Raw genomic sequence first — 19,405 nt, 5'->3', positions numbered from 1 at the left:
ATATGCTGTTGGCATCTCTATAAAAAAACAAATAGATAGATATTAATAATTCTATCATATATAGAGCCAAGTACACAAGGATCAGTAATACCATGTCAAAAAGATGAATCATCATCATACTACGTCTCCAGGACAATACGTCTAGATTAAGATCTCAACAAATATCAAAGTCTCTGAACAGTCCTCAGTTGATATAAGAAAATCTTGACGAAATTAACGAGAGTGTAAAAGAGATCATGTTACTAAATCACCTTAATAAACTGGGATCATTTACAGTGTCAAGGTTGCTCCTTTAGATTCTTCCATAATTGCTGAGCCAGCAGTTGCGTGTTAACAATTTGTAAACAGTGGATCTGCTTTCATGTTATGTTCACACAAAAATGTATATATGCGAACATAGATGAAGCCTTCTGAAACTGCCTTGCTTGATCTTCTACTAAGACAGGTAGCTAATTGGTTCGCACCAATCATCCATTTTATAACCGAAGTGGAATCACCATGCATCTTAGTCCCATTATTCCTTTTCCCATAGGTATTCTAAATAGGGTTCAAAGTGCCATCATGTCTACATAATTGTTTAACCCATGCTAGGGTTCAAAGTGCCATCATAGCAAATATTTGAAGATATGATTTGCTTTCCTATTGAACCTTGTTGAAATTTTTTTAGCCTAGATTATGTTTATATTTCGACGCAATTTGTTATGAAATAACTATGTTGTGCGTTATTTTTAGCTATCAATATTATTCTATTCCTTCTTCTCCATTTGCTGCTCCTCTAAAACTCTTTTTTTTATGTTAAATATTATTTTATGTGAAATACAAAGTTTGCTTATTACTCACCCTATAATAATTCCTTTCGTCCTCTTTCGATTTTCACTATTCTAATATCACAATGATCTACTGCATATTATGTTTTCTCCACTTATTTTGAACCACTTCCTTGAACTCCACATCTTATGCCATCGAAACTGAATTTTCAGCACTGAATATTTTGGTAGAAACTACCCCATTTATAAAAGAATTGGAACATGATCAAATGCTACCCCACCTATAAAAGAATTGGAACATGGTCAAATGTGCCTCACGTCACTTATCTACGATAGCATGCTTCCCAAAATATCAACTACTTTCTCTACAACTATGAGCTTGTATAATCTCTGAGACAGATCTATTCCTAGTCTTATTTTTCCTCCGATTAAAGTTCAAATCACAAAGACCCATGTGATCAACCTTCCATAGAAGGAAATCTACTAAGCAACCCATTCAATCAACTTCACCCAATACCTCTGTTCTTGAGATAAAATTCATGTCCCTTGCCATTAGCACATTATCCTTCCTTATCTCTTGCCACGTATACTGAAAACATAAAAACTTTAACTAACTCAGCATGAAACAATTACGTAAACAGGTAGACTAAACAAGAGAAATATTCCTTGTCTTGCACTATACCTCTAAATTCGTCCCACCAAACTTGAAGCTGGAAAACTCAACCCAAGTAGGCTGTAATTAAAAAAATCATTTACTTCATTGCTCTATAAAATGGGCTTCTAGATTAGTAACACCTCAAATTTATCTATTCACCGACATCCTATTATTAGAGTTGAAAGAGTTTGGAGGGGATCTTATTTTTTTGATTTTGAAGACTTTGGACATAGATTCAATTGGGTACTGGACCAAAGGCGTTCAGAAAATGCGGCTTACACTTTCTTCACTCTAATAACTTGACATTTTTTTACGCATGGATATAAAGGACAAACAGGTCGACGATTACCGATTGTTTGTAGGTTAAGAAAACATCAAAAAGATACTAAGGAATCTTTGCTTCAGCCTCAATGGAATTGACACCAGACTCGCTAAAGTGGAAATATACTTAGCAATATGTAGCTTCTACTTCGGATACTGAATCAGTGAAAGATCATGTGGAGGATTGTGAAGCTCCTGTCGTTATAAATGAAGTGCCTTTAGTTATGGCACCCCCTATCACTACCCCTCTTCAACAAAATTCAACTCAATGCCTCCTTCACTGGTTCTCATCTTCGACTAGTCTCCTTTAATCAGTCTCATTTTGCAAATGATGATGGCGTTGGTATTGTTGGCTACTACCTGTTGCACGCTTGGAATTTGTTCTCCTCGGTAGCAATGGCATTCCCGACTCTTGTTCTAGTTGCACTCTTGGCATCGTTTTCTGGTAATTCCCTGGCAACATCAATTTTGTAGTTCCTTATCTTTTTTTTGGAGTATATGTTGAAGCATGGGAAACTCTCAAGACAACCTATCATGACATGGAGAAAGTGAAGACAACAAAACTACAATCGCTGAGAAGAGATTTTGAGAATCTCTGCATGAAGGAGTCAAATAATATTGACTCATTCTTCACACAAGTGATTGGTCTGATCACACAGATAAAGTCTCATAGAGAGATTCTTGAAGAAAGGAGGATTGTGGAGAAACTATTGAGGATCCTACCCTCAAAGTTCAATGTGATTGTCACCACCATAGAAGAGACAAAGGATCTCACAAACTTCTCAGTTGATGAACTACATGCATCACTGATAACACATGAGCAGAGATTGAGTAGAAATGAAAACTCATCTCTAGAGCAAGCCTTTAAGACCCAGATGTCCTTTGGAAGAGGAAGAGGTCAAGGCAGAGGAAACAAGAGAGGAAGAGGCAGAAGCCAAAACAGAGGTGGAAGAAACAATGCAGCAAATGCTCAAGAAAGAGGCAGCAATCCAAATCAGAACCAAGGTCAAGGCAGCAGCCAACAAAGTGGACAACATCATGCTCAAGGACAAAGGTATGACAAATCCAATGTCAAATGTTATTATTGTAAAAAATATGGGCATTATGCAAATGAATGTAGGAAGAAGCAGCATGATATGAGTAATAGATCTAGTGCAAATTTCACTAGAGAAAATATCAGCCAAGATAATGTGTTGTTTGCATATAATATGGCTGAAACAAAAAGTGAAGATGTATGATTTATAGACTTTGGTTGCAGTAACCATATGACAGGAAATATAGCCTTGTTTTCTAAGTTAGATCAGAGTGTGAAGTCACAAGTCACACTTGGGACTGATAGTAAAATTTATGTTATGGGAAAAGGAGAAGTAAAAGTCTTTACAAGGAAAGGTGAGAAGAAAACCATAGCAGATGTCTATTATGTTCCTGGAATGAAATGTAACCTCTTGAGTATTGGACAGCGTGTTCAAAAGGGTTACAATGTTTTCTTTGAGAATGATGTATGCACCATCATGGATAGAACACCCAGCAAACGATGTATTGCTGAAGTGAAAATGACAAGGAACAGGATGTTCCCTCTAAGATTGAAAGCAGATTTGAAAGATGGAGAAAAAATTGCAGCAGTTATACAAAAGGCTTTCCAAAGCGAACCAAAAGATGAAAATTGGTTGTGGCACTTGAGATTTGGACATCTCAACTTTGGAGGTCTTAACTTGTTGAGTAGAAAAGAAATGGTAAGAGGATTACCATTGATAGAGAAACTAGACAGCCTTTGTGAAGGTTGTATCTTGGGAAAACAACACAGAGAAAGTTTTCCATCAGGGAAAAGCATAAGGGCAAAAGCACCCTTAGAGATTGTCCACTCAGATTTATGTGGACCGATGCAAACTCCATCACTAGCAGGCAGCTAATATTTTCTAACATTCATTGATGATTTTACTAAAAAAACTTGGGTTTATTTTCTAAAGAACAAAAGTGAAGTGTTTGAAAAATTTCTCAATTTCAAAGCACTTGTAGAAAACCAAAGTGGGCTGCATATCAAGGTCCTAAGAACTGATAGAGGAGGTGAGTATATCTCCAAAGAATTTCTACGTTTTTGTAGAGAAAATGGAATTCATAAACAGTTTACCACTAAGTACACTCCGCAACAAAATGGAGTTGCCGAAAGGAAGAATAGGACAATCATGGATATGGCGAAGAGTATGTTAAAGGCAAAGCATTTGCCAAATGATTATTGGGCTGAAGCTGTACACTGTGCAGTGTATATGTTGAATAGATGCCCTACAAAAGCAATCATGAACAGAGTGCCGGAAGAAGCATGTAGTGTGACAAATCAAGGAGTCACCCACATGAAAGTTTTTGGATGTGTGGCTTATGCACACACTCCAGATCAACTAAGGAAGAAGTTGGACAGCAAAGGGGAAAAATGTATTTTCATTGGATACAGTAAGGAATCCAAAGCTTACAGGTTGTATATCCCATCCACCAAGAAGTTTTTGTGAGTAGAGATGTTCAGTTCATTGAAGAGGAAGCTTGGGATGGAAGCATAAAGAAAAGAGTGAATGTTAAAAGCTCTTTGTCACATGATGGAGATGATGAGGAGATGGCTGAAATACATCCCCAAACAACAGCGCCAACACAAGGGAAGCAAGAGACACCCTTGAAGTGAGATGAAAGTGCTTCTCCAAGCACACCACAAGGAGGAAATTCAAGTGCTTCTTCAAGCACTTGTACACCAAATGAAAGAAGTAAGAAGTTCAGAAATTTAAGTGACATTTATGATGAAGGTATGAACTCTTTGTTTGCTTTATATTGTCATGTTGATGACCCTATTCATTTCGAAGAAGCAATTAAGGACAGGAAATGGATAGAAGCTATGGATGAGGAGATCAATGCCATAGAAAGAAACAAGACATGGGATTTAGTTGAACTACCAAAAGGAAAAGAAGTCATTGGAGTTAAATGGGTCTACAAGACCAAGAGTAATGATGAAGACAAAATAGAAAGACACAAGGCAAGACTTGTTATCAAAGGATATAAGCAGCAGTATGGGAGAGACTATGAAGAAACTTTCGCACCAGTTGCAAGAATGGAAACCGTGAGAGCAGTGTTGTCCATAGCAGCACAAAACAAGTGGAAAGTTTACCAAATGGACGTGAAGTCAGCATTCCTAAATGGAGTGTTAATGGAAGAGGTTTACATTGAACAACCTCTAGGCTATGAAAAGAAAGGCCAAGAGCACAAAGTGTGCAGATTGAAGAAAGCTCTTTATAGGCTGAAGCAAGCACCAAGAGCATGGTACAGTAGGATAGATTCCTATCTACTGGAAAAAGGATTTGAAAAGTGTGAGGGAGAACCCACCCTCTACATGAAAGAAAAGGATGGTAAAATACTAATTATTGTGTTATATGTTGATAATGTTATTTTCACAGGTAATGATGATCATCTTATTGAAAACTTCAAAACAGTCATGAAAGAAGAATTTGAAATGACTGACATGGGTTTGTTGAGATACTTCTTAGGAATAGAAGTAGTTCAAAATGAAAATGGGATTTTTATCTCACAAGCGAAATATGTTAATGAAGTGTTGGAAAGATTTAATATGCAGGAGAGCAAAGCAGCAATCACTCCCACGGTGATGGGATTAAAACTCAGCAAAGAGGACAACAACGAGGATTTTGATTCTAGTTTGTACAAGAGCATAGTTGGCAGCCTCATGTATTTGACTGCAACTAGGTCGGATATAATGCATGCTGTTAGTTTAATTTCCAGATTCATGGAGAGGCCAAAAGAAGCACTTTGGCAGGTAGAAAAAATAATTCTGAGGTATGTTAAAAGTACTAAAAGGTTTGGCATTTTATATACCACTTCAGAGTGTTCAGATTTAATTGAATACACTGATAGTGATTGGGTTGGAAGTGTAGATGATCGGAAAAACACATCCGGTTATGTTTTTCACATGGGTTCAGGAGCCATTTCATGGGCTTCTAAAAAACAGCCTGTTGTAGCGTTGTCTACAGCATAGGCAGAATATGTGGCAGCTACAGCAGCAACGTGTCAAGAAATTTGGATGAGAAGGATGTTAAGGAGCTTATGCCAAGAGCAAGCAAAAGGAACTGTAATTTTTTGTGACAATAGCTCAGCTATTGCATTATCCAAGAATTTTGTGTTTCATAAAAGAATGAAACACATTGACATAAAGTTTCCTTACATCAAGGAATTGGTAAACAATGGAGAAATTGTTTTAGAACACTGCAGAACTCAAGAGCAGGTTGCAGACATTCTGACCAAGCCATTGGGACAGAAAAGTTTTGAGTTTTTGAGGAAATGTCTCGGTATGACTGATAACCCAGCAGTTGAAATTAAAGGGGAGTGTTGAAGTATTAATTTCCACTGCAGTGTATTACTCCATAAAACCGCCAGTGTTCCATCGCACCGCTTTTCACGAGCAAGTGGTTTTCCTCCGAAGGGCAGCGATAACATCCATCGACTAGCACGTGGCAGAGTGGTTTTGTCAAAGCAGTTTTTCCCGGAACGTAAAGCTCGTTTGGTTTGACTGAGCGATATCCGTCCGATTGAATTCAACGCTGTCCACCGTCGATTGAAGCCAAAGTCGGGTACAGGCCTGCAGCGAATGAGTTGACGTGAAGTAAAAAAAAAAATTGGTTGACCACCGGTTCCTGTCAGTAAAGCAATTAAATGAAGTTTAAATGTGATTGGTAGATTGTAGGTAGAAGTCTTAATTTTAATAGTTTTTTATTATGTACGAGAGTATGGCAACAAGCAATGTAATATCATGTTTTTATTTGTTGTTTATAGATCATGTAATGTAAGGTAAGCACGTATCAGTGCACAGGTGAAGAATTCTCACACAGCAGTGTGAATGTAAGTTTTGTTGTTCGTTGAGAAAACGAAAGGCAATGCGCAGCAGCGCCAATGTATTTTCTTTTTGGTTGAAAGGTAATGAAGCATGCAGCAGCGCGTGAGTAAAAAAAAATTACACAACAGTGTAAAAGTTTGTATGCAGAGACAGAGTAAAAAAAATTTACACACAGCAGTGTAAAAAAAAAATTGTAAGAGACAGAGTAATTTTGTTTCTGCTTCTGAAGCAGTGTTGGTAAAAATCCCTCTGTTAAAGGAAGCCGTTTTTGTAACAGCAATTCTATTTTAATGAATACAAAGCTTTTGTGGGTGTGTGTAATACTCTGTTCTCAGAAAAAAATTATAGCTTCCCTGTGTTAATATCCTGTGCAAAAACAGAGCATTGTTCTCTGTTCATTTTTGTTTGGAATCATCAGAAATTCCCAACAGTATAATCATATGGGATGTAACTCTTTATGGCATATATGGTGACTCCCGTATTTTTGAATAGAAATAGTCACTGTTTACACAAATTTTTTGGCTATCAAGTAAAGATATTGTAACTCTATTTTTTCTATAGTTCCTTCAACTGAAAACACAATTATGTCATGATGAAGGGAATACATAACTGCAGTCTACTTTTCGTCTTGACTCTTGTACTAGTGTCGTTTTGGCAAGTCTCAATATAATCTCTTTTCATTATAATAAAAATCATTGGCAGGAATTCAAAAAAAAAATTGTCATTTGCAGGAATTCAAAAAACATTTGTTAGAGAGATCAAATTACATCATATAAATTATATTAATTATTAGAAGGGAAAAAAATAAAATATATTTTATTAAAAAAAAATAAAAAATTAAAATACAGTGTGCAGAATGTTTATATTAAGTAGTATTTAATTCATTAAAAAATTAAAATATATTAAATTAAATTATAAAAATAAATAAATATATAAATAAATAAATTGAAGTTATCATAAAATTAAATTTAGATTGGGGTTAACTTATTAGAGGAGTAAATTATCAAGATTTTGTGAAGTTTATTCTAACTTCACTTATCTCTAAGATAATTTAATTCTCATCCTTAATTCTTATAAAATTTCAAATACATTTGTTTAAAAATAAAAATAACTCCTCACATAAAATTTCAAATATATTTGTTTAAAAATAAAAATAATTTCTTGTAAACTTTCAATGATATTACTTTTTCTCAAAATTTAAAATAATTTGTTATCAATGTTGAGTACCTTTGAACCTCAAAGATGGCTATCTCCTCAACTTCTCTCTTTTATCTATTTAAAAAATCAAAGTACTTTCTCATAAACTTTTAATGATATTAGTTCGCTTACCTTTGAACTTCAAAGATGGCTCTCTTCTCAACTTCTCTGCTGAGATTTCAAAATTATCTATTTAAAAATTCAAAGTAGTTTGGCATAAACTTTTAATGATATCAGTTCGTTTAATATCATAAGCTTTTAATGATATCAGTTCGTTTAAATATTACTTTTTGCAGAAATTAAAATTAAAATAAAATAATTAGATATTAGTTTTTTAATAATTAATTGAAATTAAAATAATTTGTTATAAAATTAAAATAAATAAATATTATAATTATTAGTTTTTCATTAATTAATTTTTAAATAATCGTGGACAATTTTTACTGTGATTATTAAATTTTTAATATATTATAGATATTTAAATTTGTATTATAAAATATTTTGAGGGAATTTATAATTTGAAAAGATGGATCATCACTATTACACCAAATATAATTATTTCATAAATTTCACAAATGTCACAAACATGTTAACTAAAAATCACATAATCTCCCGAGATTTGAATTTACAACTCGACAACCCAATTGTTCACCAAACCACTTAAGCTAAAGATCCTTTGACTATTTTATATACCATTTCAAATAATATTTGAATTGAATAAAAATAGAAAAATTAATAATATTAAAATTTATTAGGGCATGACCGTTACGGGGTTGATGAATAGAGGGGACAACGTATGGTTCACGGTGGGTGGATTAATGGGGAATTATGCATGTTTCGAAGTGGCGGGGTAGCCATGCCAAGTGGTGCTGAAATGGTCGAACTATCGAGAAGGTGAACGCTCGTTTAAAGCCTTAGATGATCTACAATTGCACACGTTTTTTTATCTCTTGGTATGGGCGATAGGGAGGGAGGCTTTACAAATGCTAAGTATGCACAAGAACACCTATGCATGTTCATTGGTTTTGGAAGCTTTGTCTTGGTTGGTGATTGTGGCTAGCATATTTATCCTGGCTATGTGCTTGGTTGAGTGCATTTCAAGGTGGTGTGGAATCCAGGGGAGCGGGTTCGTGGATGCTTGAAATGCCCTCTTGAATCGTGGGTGGGAGCTCCTGTTGCACAACTTCATTATGCGGAGCTCAGTTCTTGGATAGACTTTCGAACCCTCGGTGGTGTAGTGGTAAGTTTGGTACGTCCTGTTTGTTTCAATTCCCATTTTGGTCTTGGGGTTGGAACGTGGTTGGTATGCTTAGTTCATTTTTCGCACTAGGAGCGTGAGTTTTTGTTGCGAAGCTTTGAATTGGGGTATTCAAGGAACACAATTGAAGGGCATTGTCGTCTTAGTGATTCCACAAAGAATTCCCTTCTCGACGTTGGTGTTAATTGGATTCTGCAAGGGCTAGTGTCAATCTTGGTGAGTTGGACATGTCAAGAGACATTGGAACCATACTGTGGCTTAGTCTTATTTGGAGGTGTGGACCAGTGGGAACTAGAGAAGTGGTTCGCTTACCTATAATTTGAATACCCCTTCCTGGTGTCTTGGAGATACAATGTCCATGTTGTGCCAATGAGGTTGAGCCTAGCAGGGGGCAAGACCTCGAGGCCAACCAAGCAAGCGTATTGGTAGGGCGGGAGTGGCGAATGCGAACGTGACTGGTGGCATGGATATGGTGGGGGAAGTGGCCTAGGTTCAAGCCAAGTCGTCAGGTCGAGTGGAGCAGCCACCCACAATAGAATCTATCGTTGAGCAGGTGCACAACATCTCGATTGTTGTATAATACCTTTGGAAACAATGTTATGATGACAAGAATGAATTGATTGCATTCCTCAATGAGATTTAGTATAATCAGTGGGACATGTTGGACCATCTGGTGTATTTGTCTCGGTGCCAACGCCGAAATAGTGAACTATTGGAAGAGATGAAGGCATGCCTAACTTACATTGAATTTCATGCTCAGAGGGATCCTGACCCTGTTGCGGCTTCTAGTGCTGCTCAAGCACCAAACATTCACCTTTGACTTATGTTGTATGTTGGTTGTTTTATAGTTCTGTTAGCTACCTATACCAGTAGGTTTCATATTTCATGATTGGCAAAGAAAGTTCCAAATATGCTCTGCTTTGATGATGCAAAGATCCCATATTTCCAAAAGAAGACAATGTGTCTATATAGCTTGATGTGGACTCAATTTTGATGGATGGTCCAACAGCCTAATCTGGATCATGCCATGTTTCAATTTTCTGTTGTAGAATGGAGAAAGAAGTCTGTCCAAACTGTTTAATCTTGGCAGACCAGTAGCTTAGGTAGAGAATTAAGGTTCCCAACTGCTTAATCTGGGACCTTGGAAGCAATAAAGGTAGTTCTAGATAGAAAATCAAAAGAAAAAGCCAAGAGAAAAGAAAAGCCAAATAAGGGTCTGCAAGTCTAAGTGCACCCTCCAATAAGAAACAAAAAATGCTAGGCAAGTAGATGGGTAGGCAGATGGGGTTGCAGAAATGTCATTCCTTACAATTGAATGTGGGCTAACCTATTCACAAAGGAAAATCAATGGTTTGAGAAGGTCCTCTTCTCCATCATGTTGCAGTAAAGCAAAGGAGCATGTCTAACTTCCCATTTTCCCCTTTCCCATTTATTACTAACATCCCTTCATCAGTTGAGATTCATGGAAGAATTTGTAGTTTTATGGTGGTTCCTATTCCTTTAAAAGCCACATTTCTTGTCTAAAAATCTTTTCATTTTGATCTACTCCCTAAACTAAGTTATCTTCACATAAACTTAGTGATATCACTTCTCATTCACCTTTTCCATCCATATTAACCCCTAACTTCTATTATCTAAATCCCCTATGTTACCCTTTCCCTACTATTATAACACTATGGTGTATAAACCCCAAGCACTGTATAAATATCCCTTCTCTTGGCATTATAGCCATATGTTCACTGTTAGGGATTAAATTGGCATCTGGTCAATTTAAAAACCCTAAACCTTACCCCTTTTTCCCCTTCTGAAGCCATTTGACCCATTAAACTCTTCATTGGCTAAGAAACCTTGTGAAAAAACCCCTTTTTTCCCCATAACCCGCTTCATTTGCAAAAAACATACAAAAACCCACTTTTTCCGTTTACCCAAAGTCTTAGCGCTATGCGCATTTTTGTAAAAACATTGAAAAAACCATATGAATTGCCAAAATTCCCAAAGGTCCCGCCGGGCCCAAATTTCAAAAGAAATATTATTTTAATCCCGCCCGCATCCGTATCGTCCGGCCAGCTCAACGATCCGTCGACCGTCGGATCGGGCCCTTTTCATCCGACGGCCCACGTGCATATAGGACCGGCCCCGACGTCCGAAAGATACCTTCCGATATCTGTCAGAGGGTGACGTCAGGCCTCTGCCACGCGTCACCCTCACATCGTATCGGAGGTACTTCTGACAATTCCGCTTCCGTATGTAAGGCGGTGCGATATGAAACCGCTAACCACTTCCGGTTTCGGTTAATCCGCCCTGCCTACGTCACTGCCAGCATCACTGCTACGTCAGCGCCGCGTCGATATGCCCTGTCCGCCATTGCTCCACCTGTCTGCCACCTCACCATCCCCGTGGACCTCTCTTATGCCGCCACGTCACCCGATGACGTCATCCGACCTTGACCCCACCTGATGACGTCATGCTGACGTCATCCAGAAAAGGCGCCAATGTTCCAAAAAATCCATATTTTGGCCAAAATTTTGCGTTTTTTGCACTTTTTGCCAAAAACGCTATTGTTTTCTCTGCATGGTTTTTACGTCCAACCGCGCACCAACCTGTTGAACTCGACCTGGAGACCGCTGGCGCGCCATTTCCACCTGCATTCGTGTCCATTGTTCTCTGCATACCAGGTATTTATCCTTGTGAATGCCTCCTGCACCTGGTTTCGTCTGTAAATTGCCAAGAAAGCTTAAAACACTGAGAAACTTATAATTCACCGGCAAATCCCCTGTGCCTAGTCCCCATTTACACTCTAAGGTCGAAATTCACCGATTGAGCCTTGTTTGCCCGAGTTTTTACCAATAACTGCATTCTGTTCGCGCAATCGCGAACTGGTAACCCAAACTGTACCAATTTGCTGAGAAAAAGAGTTTAAGACCAGACATTTGTCTTATCCATACTTTAAGCAGTATTTCAATTGCTGCAATTGACCATTTACCCTCTGTCCCTCATTAATTTACCTTTCTGTTCAAAGAAAACTTTGTGGTGTTGCTCTGCACAGTAACACCAGTTTATAAACGACAGAAATCCTAAAAGTGACCATGGATCCACCAGTAGCTCCTGTAGCATTGAACATTGCTCCATTAAATGCCCCTCAGAGAGAATTGGAGTGGCAGCCTCTAGCAGACCTAGATTATCAAATCTCAGAGGAAATGCTGATGAAAACCAAGTTCCACATCCACCTGCTGAATGAATTAAAGGCTAAACATGAGAGTGGAACAGATGTGCTGGGCATATGGGACTCTTTTCTCCCTATCTTCAAGCTCCCTCAGGTCAACCAGTTCCCTGATTTGATCCACCTATGTGCCGAATACTATGACCCTACTCAGAGGGCAGTGCTTGACCCTTCAGGCTCAGTTGTTTTCTTTATCACCCCTGAAGCTATCAAAGAGATGCTACAATTCAAGACTGAGAAGAAGCTAGTTCCTCTATCACTGATAGATTTGATAAATCAAGGAGCTAGATTGACAGATGCTCAGGTCGCCAAACTCAATCAGCTGTACATGGACTCTGACTCTGTGAAGTATCCTCATATCAACCAAGTATACCTCAACCAATTGGGCAGAGATCTTGCAGACATGATTAGTCCCATTTTGGGCTATAATTCAATTGAATTTGTTGATGAAACTGTGCTGGTGATCATGCTAATGTTCGCTCCTGGCAAGTCTCCAATCTGCTATGACTATGCCACTTACATCTCTGATAAGATACATGAGCAGTTGATGAACTTGGCAAGAGAAAAGGTGTTCAGATACACCTCTTACGTCTACCACTTAATCCTATATTATCAACATGAAAAGTTTTCTTTTGCTATGAAAAGGGTGGATGCCCAAGGCAATCCAAGGTCAGTGGTCTATTGGTCCTCTGTCTTCCACTGTAGACCTGACTCCCCATATACTTACTGTGAGTTCATAGATCTCTTCATCCACCCAGCCATGTCTCTAATGATGAGCTCACCTCCTCCAAGACTAACTGATGAGATGCAAAGGGTACTTCAGTTGTCTAAATCATACAGCATTGGGGACTGGTACTTCTACCAGAACCACACGGTCATCAGGATCTATGGGTGTGAATTGCCTCCCTACAGATTGCCCAAATATGTGCCCATGAGATTGTTTGCCCTTGAATATTTCAGGCAGTTTGGGAATGCTGATGTGCTACATTTTTCAGGCAAAGGCAAGAAAGCACAACTCAAGGTCAGGAACCAATTAGGCCACTTTATCTACAACAAAAGGGAGGAAGGTTGGAAAGAGGCGGATAGCATGTTAGAATCCCTTGGCTTGCAAACCAGTTTCCTTTGGAAACCTTATGACCCCAATCACTTCATAACTTTAAGAAGGGTCAAGTATAAGCTGTCTGGTTATGATCATGTAAGGATTCCTCACATAGAAAAATATGCAAATCAAGTAAAATGGAGGAGAGGAACCTTAGAGGAGGCTGTCACACAAGAAGAGTTAAATCAAAGAGCAATAAGAAATCTGAGGAAGATGGCTGACCTTGAGCTTTGTTCACAGGTGTTTACTCTTCCAAGCACTCAAGTGGGAGCAGCTGCCTCTTCCTCCACAGCAAATCAGCAAGCAGTTAAAGCTACTGGGCAGACTTCTAGCAAAGGCAAGGAAAAAGAGATGGAAACCGAACAGCCACCTCATGAGGAGGTGCAGCAGCAACAAGAACAGGTACAACAACAACAAGAGGGGCAGCAAGAGAAAGAGCAGCCATTACAGCAAGAAAAGGCAGCTGAGGCCCCAATTTTTACTGAGCAGCAGCCACCACAAATTGTGCCTCCTAGGCAGGAAACGACAGTGGAGGCCTCAGTCCTCCAAACCCCACAAAAAGAAGACATAAGCAGAAAGAGGGACAGAGAAACTCCCCTAACCACATCAATAAGTCATGGGGAGAAAAGGCACAGAATGAATCCCCTTTCAGAGGAAGAAATGCCTATAGGGCAATCTTTGGGCATGGGCCCACCTAGTATGGAGGCATCTGCAAGTTCCTTCCAGCAGGAACAAGAGAGGACAGTGGGAGGAGAAGTCAGCTCCTCAAGCCAGCAGAGAGAAGGTGAACTGGGCATCAAACAGCAGTTCATTGACATAAAGAAGAGGAATGAGCCAATAAAAATACAGCTATATAATCATTTGTTGAAAATGGCTCCCACTAACCAGCAAAGACTAATGTCTGCATATGATGTTAGTGAAGGCAAAATGATCATGAGTCACTTCATGCCAACTGCCTTGCAGCCACAGTCCCCTTCAGACTACTTGAGGACCAATCTTGAGGTCCTTGCCAAGGACATCCACCCAATGGACAAAATCGAATTGCATAAGCAAACGGGTGAGATGGTGTATGCCTCCTTGGCAGACAAGACATTAGATAACTACAGGCTAGAAAATAGCCTAAATAATACAGCTGCCCAACTTGAGTTGGAGAGAGAATCCTCCCAAGCAAAGGACAACAGGATCAGGGCCTTAGAAGATATAATCATAGAGATTGGGCATGACCCCAAGGACATCAAGGGTATACAAGCATTATTGAAATTGAGGGATGCAGACATGGCAGCATTGAAGAAAAAGATCAAAATCCCAGCAACTATTCACCCTCAAACGGAAGAAGTTGCCCAGCTGAGACATGATCAAGATGCGGCAGCTTTGCTGGTGTCTTTATACAAACAGCTAATCCAGACTCAAGAGAAGTTGGGAGAATCAGAAGTTGCACAGGCAGCATTGCAAGCAGCATTACAGCAAAAGGAAGGAGGTCAAACATCTCAGCCTCCTCCAGAAATAATTAACCTTGAGGAAGCTCCTCCAACTACTGCTCCCCTCACTCAACAGACTGAACAGACAGCACCATCTACATCAGCAGCTGCACCAACAACAGAGCAGGCTCCAAGCCTAGATATGCAGAAGCTCAAGAATGAAATCCAAGCCCTGGAAGCCCAAATGGCAGAGTTAAAAGAGGCCAAGGAAAATTTGGTCAAATTAAATGAAAGATATGACAAATCCAAGCAGGTTGTAGCAGAAAAGGGTAGGGAAATAAAGGTCCTTAAGGATAAGATAAAAGAGCTGGAGAAGGAGCTCACACTTGACAAAGTGACAGCTGAGCTCAAGACAGTGCTATGGGCCAACATTGGCCAATCCATAACTGATCAATGGCAATATATTGAGACAATTCATGAACAGCTGGAGCTCATTGCAAAAGCACACAGGGAAATCCAGAGATCAAGGGCATCTCTAGGCAATATGCTTGAGGTTGCCAACAGGATGATCAATGTGCTTAATAATAGAACAAGTGCTCAGTTAGCAACTATGGGAATCTCCAACAGGACTGAGACTATTCTGTTAATAAAGAGGGTCCTGACACTAAGAAACCTGGTGCAGACACTAGAAAGAAGGACCCAGGACATGCAGACAGAGGTCAATAGATTCATGGACAAATTTGTGGCATTGCAAAACAGAGGTCTCCCTGGTTTACTGAACAGCGCAGGAAGGCTACTTACACATGAGCAGTATGCCAAGAGGGTCAACACATTCGCCACAAATCAGATCACTGAAAGGCCCAGCACCTCAGAGGAAACAGGGCCAGCTACAGGACAAAGTCTGTACAACAGGGTAGAGAATTTATTCTTTATAATGAATGAAATTAAACATCTGTTTGAAGTGCCTCCAAACTTCTACAAATACACAGAGGCAGATGAGACTTTGGATGCAATTCTTAGACATCAATTGCCCACACAGGAATACTGGACCAAAATGATACAGCTGATATTGTAAGCCAGAGCCTGTAAATCAAGTTTTTTGTTCAAATTTATAAGTGGTCATGCACAGGAAAACTTAGTAAAATCAGCATGCGTGAAAAGGGAAGGGCTGAGCCAACTCAGCAGATCATATTCGGCCAACAAAGCAAGATTGACAGCTAACAGGTAACAGGACCGAAAAGCTACAACACGACAGTCATAAAAGCACATTTTCCAGCATTAAAGCAGAACGTTCAAACCGACTCCGTGGCCTCCAAAGGTCAAAGTATCTCCTGACAGATATAAAGAGCATTTATTTTGTATTCAATGATGTAATAACTTTCTTATCTACTATCTTGAAAAGTTGGTGAACGTATTCATTTCTCAGATGACTCAACGCTTCAGATATTTTGTATGAGCGTTTGTATATATTCCCCCTCGCATTAGTTTGCAGGGGTTGTTGTTGATTTCTCTTCAAGAGTTCTTTTGCTGTAAATTTTCAGAGTTTAATACAAAGGCCGATGGAATTTCCAAAGTCTGTGTTGTCTGAGGGGTTGTAATGCGATCGCTGTGTGCTACAGGATTCCTGCGTGTCTTCATGGCTCAATAAGTTTCCTTAAACTTTCGTTGTGTTGTTTCTGTTATTTTCTCATAACTCATCCATGTTCTAGATCTCACAATTAATGGCAGAGAAAAAGACTAATTCCAGGATTTATTCATAGAATACCCTGAATTCAATCTATGCTATTATAAATGTTTTTCTCAGTTATGGTCATAAAGGTGTAATTCTTAATTGCTGCACCTCTACACTGTATCTTTCACAGTGATTATTGTTTTAGGAATTCAAATTTGCTCCTTTACAATACATCTCTTTCTCACAACCAAGCTTAGTGGAAAATTCTTAATCGCTTTTCACTGGTTAAACACATTTCATCATTATAATATCAAGTTTGTTTCATGAGATATTCAAAAGGCCCTGCAGTTTCAGCAATCCCAATCTACCTCTCAAACAACCAGTAACCAAAGACTCCATTGCCCAATGGACTAGAATCATCTGAAGGTTTCCATCTTAGGTACAGAAGACATCCCTCAACCAAAACATAAAACCAAACCCTGAACATCACAGCTAGCCTAAAATACTATCAGAACAGAGACAAATCATAAAGAGAGAGCCCTCTCTGATTACAGTTTGGCTAGGAGCTGTAATCCAAAGATTGGTTAGTGGTTACCCCGACCGTATTCCCTTGGGAGTCAAAGGGAACAACCTGGGTGTTAACAAGTTCATCATGTATTTTAGGAAATCTACCTTTTTTGTCTCTGGGGATTATGTAAAAAATGACACTTACTACTCAGTTTTTGTACCGCTCTCCTAGCTAACAAATCCAGTTAGAGTGAAGTCGGGAGAGCAGTGGGCTTCGTGTCTATATGTTGTAACTTTTTTGTTGAATTAATAAAAGATTTTGGCCTACAAAAAAAATATATTGAGATGTGAGGAATCCCATTTTTCCTATTTCAATAATTAAAAATTATTTTATATATCATTTCATATTACTTAAAAAATATATGGCACAAGGACAAGTGTTAGCACAGGTTGAGAAGGGTGCTCGCCACCCCACCACCCCCCACTGCGTGGGGGGGGGGGGGGTTTGCATGGCCAACCCCTCCCAATCCCATTTTTCCTATTTCAATAATTAAAAATTATTTTATATATCATTTCATATTACTTAAAAAATATATGGCACAAGGACAAGTGTTAGCACAGGTTGAGAAGGGTGCTCGCCACCCCACCACCCCCCACTGCGTTTTGGGGGGCGTGTTGCATGGCCAACACCTCCCATGCACAAAGCATGTGAGGCTTTATTTCCTTCGGTGTGATGGTTCATTCTTTGTAAGGCCTACGAATTGATTTCTTATTGCATATATTATTGAATTCATGTCTGGTTTGGATTCCACCCCCGTCGCTGTAGGGATTATATTTTCATCTACTCAACACAATGGAGTTTGAAGCCGAGGACAACTTGGCTAAGTCACGGAGTAATGTTCGATCTTTCTCAATGCGAGGGTTGCATGCCTATGGTACAACAATAGTCGTAACCCACGACTGCATACAAATTCTTCTTCTTTCGAATTTTGGGCGCTCACTTTGTCCATTTAGGGGAGTGGGTAGCAACTCAATACTAAATCTTGAAGTAGTCAGCTGAAATTCCATGGAGTCTACAACATCTTAAAGAATATTTTGCCGACACCATCAATAAAACACCAATGTTAAGGACTCTGTCGGCCCCGACAATCGTAGGTAGCAGTTTTTGGGTACTAGTTTCCTCATACTTTATGAATTTTATCTTCATTTTTATATTTGCAAGTGGTTCCTTTCCAATAGTCCTCCTACAGTACACCTGAAGTCTCACTCTCTTTTGGATCTCAAGGTATTTGGTGGTTCCTATGATATCTTCAATTTTTGGTCCTTTCCCTCTCCTTTTGGGGATTTTATGGCTTAATATTGTTGGTGCCTGCTCTTTGGTCTGGCCCTGTCCTACACCTTGCACCCTATAGTTGCATGGTTATTTGGAGTTGATGCAAGGCATCATTTCCTGAGTCAATTCTATATTGGTTTGTTGTTTCTTTGGGGTGGCTCGTGGGACTCTATTGTCTCTACTGTCACTAGTTCGTAGTCAAGGGGACCTTGGTTGGATTTTTCTCTCTTTGGGGGAGTCGAGTAAGGCCTTGGTTCTAGGTCTGGTATCCTTTTTATTTGACCTCAATGCCTCGTGAGATGATGGGTAGTCATAACGGGGCTAGTGGGAGTAGCCAACAATGCCAACCACGTGCTCAGACCCAAGCCTAGGAAGTGGCTTCCATTTATTACTCATCGACTTCTCCCAACTTTTTGGAGGAGATTCATCAGTTGGGGACCTATGCCATTAGCGATCGCTAGGCCTATTTAGCTTCAAAAGTTATCAAGGAGGTCTCCAATTTTCTCCTTGACCCTATTCATACCACAGGAAGAAGGAACCAATGCCTACATTCTATCACCCTACTCTAGCAGCTGAAAATTGTATTAAGTTGAGTTATGAAGGAGAAACATAAAGATAGGAATGGTATCATTTCATCCATGAACGAGATCCAAATGGTGCAACATTATTAGTGGTATTGTCTGGAGAGATTAGGTGCTTGCTTGGCTCACTTGAAGAGTCACCTCCAATGTGAGCTCAAGCCCTTTGCGCCAGCTGGTACAAGTACAAGGGACCTCGCTCCTATGAAATCTTTAGATTCTTGAGTATGTTGTTTTGTAGTTTTTTTGTTTTATCTTATAATCATGTTATGATATGGCACCGTTTTGGTTGTTTGTCATTTCTTTATGTTGATTCTATGTCTCTCTTATTATCAACCAACAAGTATGGTTTCCTTTGTGGTGGATCTAGGCCAATTTATTTTTGAACAAAGGTTTATCAATGATCTATCTTGAATTTTGAAGGTAACACAAAAATTAACTCACAAAAAAATATTACATAAAAAATGTGAACACAACAGAGTATGAGATAGATAGATGTTT

At 39.1% G+C, this 19,405-nt stretch overlaps 1 protein-coding gene across 1 annotated transcript in view; it reads right to left on the bottom strand.

Moving 5' to 3' along the window:
- Window positions 1-19,405, bottom strand: part of LOC149172690 (uncharacterized) — a 37,505-nt gene that overhangs the window by 3,115 nt on the left and 14,985 nt on the right. The window lies entirely within an intron of this gene.

Source organism: Pinus tabuliformis, chromosome 4_2 (assembly GCF_031772625.1).
Source record: "Pinus tabuliformis cultivar Carrire ecotype Pingquan chromosome 4_2, CPIR1, whole genome shotgun sequence".
NCBI lineage: Eukaryota > Viridiplantae > Streptophyta > Pinopsida > Pinales > Pinaceae > Pinus > Pinus tabuliformis.
Note: the sequence above shows the minus strand (reverse complement) of the source record. Positions and strands in the feature narration are given on the sequence as shown.